Raw genomic sequence first — 6,903 nt, 5'->3', positions numbered from 1 at the left:
TGCACCTCTAGGCAGGAAATAAGGAGAAAGTGTGACTGCACAAAATTAAATAATAATGTCTGAGGTCCAAGGTGGAAGCTTTCCAAAGTGTTTCCACAGGAGTGATGACTTTTTAAAAATAAATAAAAAGCGATACTGAGTCTGAAATGCAGGAGTTCATTTCCCCTGAAACACTTATTTTCGCTCAAGTAAGAAAGAAAATTTGAAAAAGGCGCTATGACTAACAGACGGAGGACAAGGACCACATGGAGTAATCTGTCAGCCTCATATGAAAAGCTCAATGCAATGAAAACAGAAAATCCAGATTCTTCAGCATCAAGGGTGTAGTACCAAAAACATATATATTGTAAATGATCACATCCAGCAATGGTAGAAGTCATTTTCAGTGGAAAAATAAGAACATTTAAGAAACAATAAAACACAGATTAATGGAATATTTTTAAATTAATAGATGAGGCTGTGGATGCTGCCCGCCACTCTGTTGTGGTAAAGACAGGTTTGGTGTTCCCTCAAATAAGCTGGAGGAGGTAGCAGGATTGAGGGAGGTCTAGGCGGCTCTCCTTAGGCCTCTGCCCCATGACCCTGTCCCACATAAGTGGAAGAAAATGAGTGGATGAAGGTTGACTCCCACACCTCTTTGCATCCATATATTTTTTGTTTGTTTGTTTGCGCTTATCCGGGGTCGCGGGGGGCAGCAGCTCCCTCTCCCCAGCCACCACCTCCTAATCTCTTTAGGATTCCTGGGTCTGCCCCTCTGCCTCACCAAGGAGGCGCCCAGGGGGCATTCTTGTCAGCTGCCCTTACAACCTGAACTGCCGCCTTTCAATATGGAGGTGTAGCAGCTTTACTCTGAGTCCCTCCCGGATGGCCAGACTCTTCACCCTTTCTCTAAGGGAGAAGCCAGCCACCCTTTGGAGAAAGCTTATTCCGCCATCAAAGCTTGTGACCATAGTTGAGGGTTAGGGACGCAGACCATTACGAACCGGTACAGCGTCCACATCACTGCAGCCGCAGCACCAATCTGTCTGTCGATCTCATTTTCCCCTCTCCCCAAGACTTCAATACTTCTCTCCTTGGAGAGAACAAGTCTGATTTATTGCCGGCAATGTGGACCGCGCAATTGCAAGTCGTATAAGGACTGAATGGCGAATAGCAACAGGCCAGACACCGCTTATTCCTGAAGCACCTCCCACACAACACTAAGAAACAGTCAAATGCCTTCTCCAGGTCCACAAAACACATGTAGACTGGGCAAACTCCCATGCACCCTCAAGTATCCTTGAGAGGATAAAGAACTGGTCCAATTTTTCCACTTGGCCCGTTGGTACGAATCAATCAAAAAAAATTAAATCCAAAGTCCCACAGGGTAATCAATCCCAATAGGACTCCTCCTTCTTCTCCCCAGCATCCTTTGGAATGCTGTCAAAGTTCTGCCCAATGTGGGAGTTGAAGATGTGGCATTCCCAGCACAACATCACTATATATTCATGTGCCCCACAGATCTCCTCCACCACTTGATCCAACTCACCAGGTGGTGATCAGCGCCTCTCTTCACCTGAGTGTCCAGAACATATAGCCAAAGATGGTAAATGGGCTGGTTCTTATATAGCGCTTTTCTACTCTTCCGTGGACTCAAAGCGCTTTACACAACTTGTAAAGCATTCACACAAACACATTTTCTACGTAAGTGCTTTCTAACTAACATTCACACACACCTTCATACACTGATGAATCCATCAGCGTATGAAGGTTAGTATCTTGCCCAAGGATATTTGGCAGCCAGGAATCAAACCACCAACCTTCCGATCAGTAGATGACCTGCTCTACTGCCTGAGCTACAGCCACCCTGATGATAGGATTACAAAGTCAATCATCGACCTGCGGCCTAGGGTGTCCTGGTGCCACAGTCTGTCCTTATGTTCAAACATTGTGTTTGTAATGGACAAATTGTTATTTGCACAGAAGTCAACACAACACTTATTGTAGGGTCTACCTTGGAATATGAAACACTTTGAGGTGACTGTTGTGTTATGGCGCTGTATAAATAAAATTGAATTTAATTGAATTGAACACCGCTCAGGTTCAGATCTGGCAGGCCATTCCTCCCAGTCACGCCCCTCCAGGTCTCACTTTCGTTGCTCACATGAGCATTGCAGTCTCGCAGTAGGACGACCCTCAAGCACCACACCCAGGTACTCCAAGAAGGCTGAGTACTCTAAGCTGTCAGTTTATACATGTGCTGAATACACTGTTTTCATTTAGTGTTTTTGTTTTCTTTACCTGTGCTATTTATTTTGTGGTATATGATCATTTGGAAAACTGTAAATAAGGCTATAATAATTGGGGGGGGGGTTATTGTTTTTTGTAGCAAATTCAAATTCCTACTGCAGCCAGGCTGTGATTTGTTTGTTATCCATTGTCAGAGGGGTTACAACATTTGTTTGCAAAATACAAAGAAATTCAGTTATGAAAATACTGATAAATCACAGATTTTCCTGTAAAAAATTGTGCATTTGCACTGTTTGTAAATGAGGCTCGGTGATTCCAAACCAGTGAATAAACCAATAAAACCATACCTGGTTAGCACACAGTGGAGCACAATCCCAGAATCCAGGGATTGTGTTGACAGCAAATGAAACAAAAGGCAGCCAACATCAAAACAAAAGCTTTTTAAAGCTGTTCAATCAGCCTGGAGGACTTTTCCTAAAGACTTTGATTTTGCCTTACTTGTAAACAAAATATAAAGAAGCTTGTGTGTGTGTGTGTGTGTGTGTGTGTGTGTGTGTGTGTGTGTGTGTGTGTGTGTGTGTGTGTGTGTGTGTGTGTGTGTGTGTTAACAGGTCTAAACTTTAACTTAAAATGTTGTCCTAGATTCAACGATTTAAACCTTGGGCTTGTTTTCGCTACTATAATCTATTACCAGGTTACCGGCAATGTAAGTCCTGTAGTTAATGACCCCCAATTTTTTTTTAAAAATTTTCAGTAATGATGGAAATTTGGCTGTATAATAAAATTGAGAAAAGAGTGAGAGTTCTTCAGCTTATGGCATGCATCTGCATGACTGCATGACATTTAGGATTTGTTTTCTTTATGAGAGCAAAACAAACTTTTTAAATGTTATTTTTATTGAAAAATGGCATGTACAAAATTCCAGAAGTGTATTTTTTGTCAATACATGTCAGAGATGTAACTGTCTAAATCTGGTAATTTTCTTTCTACCTCAGTAATGTTTGAATTATGATGCAAAGAAACCATAGACTTCTCCCTGATAACTAGACTTTAATGTTTTAGAACCTGTTTCATTTTGTATCTGTTCAATTATATAAACTGTGTTTCAGTGTGAGGCTAGCTTACTGAAGATGTGTAAACATTATCTGTAGTATTGTCAAGCGTGCTATATAAGTGAAGTACAAATGGTTTTTTGCTTTTTTTACAAGGCTTTCCAAAATGAGTCTTTCCAATACGAATTCAAAATGATGTTTAGGAAATGTATATGAAAATGACTATTGTAGCAATGAGCATCATCATAACTAAATGATGATATAGTAAGTGTTCAGTACTTGTTTTTGTGATCCAAAATATGTATTCTAACAATAAATATTCATAAAGAAATTATGTAAGAATAACATACTATATTATACGATATCATACTATAAATAAGAACATACTACATTTTGAAGCTGCAAGCAATTAGTCTTCAATGGGTCCCAGACAGGGACATTCAAATTCTTTTTAAAATGAGGAACAGTTCATTTATAACATGCAGGGACTTTTTAATATCACGACTCACCTTCTGAAAGGTTACGTTCCAGACAGTATTATAGAATAAATTTGGTTCATTTCATTAAACTCTTGGTCTCAAAGTGAGCAATCGTAAGATGTCTTGACATTGTGCGAGGTGTTGGTTAAAACAAGTGCTTTCTCATCTGTAACAGCAGATGTTTTTTCTCATTTAAGAAGAAGGCAGTAAAGACACTTTGAATAAACAGAATTTGCAACATTGTTGTTGCAATGTGGCACAGTCATTAATAGGATGAGGGACCTATGGAATCTTCAAGACCCATAGCACAAGTCACCATCAAGTGCAGGATCTACCAAGGACATGCAATATCCCCACTGCTGTTCTGCATAGGCCTGAACCCCCTCAGTGAGATCATTAACAAGACTGGTTACGGGTACCGACTATGGGATGAAACAGTTGTCAGACACCTCCTGTACATGGATGACATCAAGCTGTATGCCAAGAGTGAACGAGACATCGATTCACTGATCCACACTACCAGGATATACAGCAATGACATTGGAATGTGGTTCGGACTGGAGAAGTGTAGTCGGATGGTAACAAAGAGAGGGAAGGTAGTCAGAACTGAGGGGATTGAACTACCAGAAGGCAACATTGCAGACATAGAGGACAGCTACAAGTACCTGGGGATCCCGCAGGTGAGTAGGAACCATGAAGAGGCCGCTAGAAAAGCTGCAACCACCAAGTACCTGCAGAGGGTCAGGCAAGTCCTGAGGAGTCAGCTGAACGGTAAGAACAAGATCCGGGCCATCAACACCTACGCCCTGCCCGTGATCAGGTGCCCTGCTGGGATAATAAGTTGGCCAAAGGAAGAGATAAAAGCCGCTGACATCAAGACCAGGAAACTCCTAACCATGCATGGAGGGTTTCACCCCAAGTCCAGCACCCTGAGGCTGTACGCTAAGCGGAAGGAAGGGGGCCGGGGACTGGTGAATGTCAGCACCATGGTCCAGGACAGGACTGGGCACGCGTGCCAGCTGTGGCATGCGAAGGGTTAACTGATGGCATGCTGATGGATGCTCCTGAAGCATTTGAAGTGTTGGAATGTGAAAATTTTAACATCGCTTGAAAAAACTGCCAGCTAGCAACGTCCCTCTCACCGGTAGGCGAAGTTATTTTTAGCCAATTACAAGTTGAATCTGGTAGTTGGGGTTGTTAGTTAAGATACTGTCATTAAGAAGAGGAACAACTAATGTGTCTATGCAAGCTAATTTGCGATGTGCACCGCTGGCCCGGCCATTTATTTTTTAATGCACCTTCTCAGATTAATTCACTGCATGTCGTGCGCAGGGCTGGACTGGGACACAAAAATCGGCCCGGGCATTTTGACGAGGTATTATAGGAAAAGCCATAAAGCCTTGAATGAAAAAAGACGCTGTTGTGACAGTGATGTACAGTCTTGTTGGTCTATGTATGATTTCTATAAATTTTACATCAGAGAAAAACTTTGGTTGTAAGATTCAGATAATTATTTATTAAAAGTGAGACATTTTAAATGAGAATAAGAAAGAAAGGTATTACTTTGTGCCCCCCTTTCCCTGTTAATGCCCTACCTGCCCCCCTGGCAACACTTTGCTAGACCCGCCCCTGTCAGCTACTTAGAAAAGGATCCTGGTGTTATTTGTCTCTCAGAAACAGTTCATAACTTCAACTCATCCATGTCACCTAAAAGGTAAACCTGTTTCTCCATCACCTGTTCAGCTCTGATGATTCAGTAAGGACATCTCCTGCTTTCATCTTCATGTTTCCCTCTCACCACATAACCAAACCAACATCATGACCAGCAGCTTTACAGCTGTGGCTCCAGCAAACATCAGCTGATACTAGAAATTAATATTAAATACATTCTAACAGCTGATCAAGCTTGAACGTGCTGCTGTTGTTTAGCGCGACATCCACTGGTTTCCTGTTTCTGGCACAAAATGGGCGATAAATAAACAAGAGAGAAAAGCCGATCAGCTGATCATTGATCAGTTTCATGATTAAAGTAGCAACAGGAGAGGGAGGGAGAGAGAATGAGAGAAGAAGAGGCAGCTGTGCAGCATAATGACAGAACAAATCCAGCTTTGTGTCTTTTTCAGCTCAAAACGAAACGCGTAATATTTTCTCTGAATACGAGACGATTCCATTTTTTACGGAACATTTGGCAACTCTACTAACTAACCTTATGAATAAAATAATGTTCACCATCAGTAACATCATAGCACCACCCAGCTGTATAGAAACTCTGTCTCGCTAGCTAGTAGCAGTACGAGTTATTGTAACTGAGGGTAAAAAGTGAGCACTATGAAAATAAACTAAACTTGGTTTATATCTGACCCAGATAGACTGCAGGTCATAACTTCTTACCTGAAGCTCAGTTCACCTGACACTCGGACTGGTGGGCGCCTCGGGTCTCTCCTCCTCCTGCCTCCCCTTTCTCTCATCCACCTGTTGCCTCTGTGGAAGCTCCAAATAACTGAGTTATTTTTACACATCTGCCAGCATCTGGCCAATCCACCACCTTTCATTGTTTATACTGTTATAAAAAAAAAAACCAAAACAACAAACAAACAAACAAAAACAAATCATCGGCCCATAAAAATGAAAAATCACGTCGGCAAATACAATACAATACAGTTTTATTTATATAGCACATTTAAAAACCCGAAGGCACACCAAAGTGCTTCACAGTAATATGGAGAGTCACCATAAGTCAATAACAGGGTACAAATCGGGCACTAGCACAGACAGGATAGAGGCACTAACAGACCAGGAGAGTTAGATAAATACAAAATCCGCTAAGAAGACAAAAACAGCAGTAAAATTAATAATAAAATAATAAATTTAATAAAAGATTTAGAAGTTTAAAATTTAAAAGATTTAAAAGGGTATTAACTAGTCAGGAAAGCCAAGTCAAATAGATATGCTTTCAATCTTGATTTAAAGGACTAGATAGAGTCCGAGGCTCGAATCAAAGCAGGGAGGCTGTACCAAAGCTTGGGTGCAGCTGAAGCAAAGGCACGATAGCCTCTGGTGTTCAGTCTAAACTTAGGTTGGGCCAGGAGTAATTCACCTGATGATCTTAATGCGCAACAAGAAGTGTACAAATTGAGGAGGTC

At 41.5% G+C, this 6,903-nt stretch overlaps 1 protein-coding gene across 1 annotated transcript in view; it reads right to left on the bottom strand.

Annotated features, from left to right (window-relative positions):
* Nucleotides 1-6,903, bottom strand: part of LOC113010984 (protein FAM151A) — a 509,869-nt gene that overhangs the window by 172,034 nt on the left and 330,932 nt on the right. The window lies entirely within an intron of this gene.

The sequence above is a fragment of the Astatotilapia calliptera genome, chromosome 18 (assembly GCF_900246225.1).
Source record: "Astatotilapia calliptera chromosome 18, fAstCal1.2, whole genome shotgun sequence".
Classification (NCBI taxonomy): Eukaryota; Metazoa; Chordata; class Actinopteri; order Cichliformes; family Cichlidae; genus Astatotilapia; species Astatotilapia calliptera.
The sequence above is the reverse complement of the archived record's forward strand: the minus strand, read 5'-3'. Positions and strand labels throughout refer to the sequence as shown.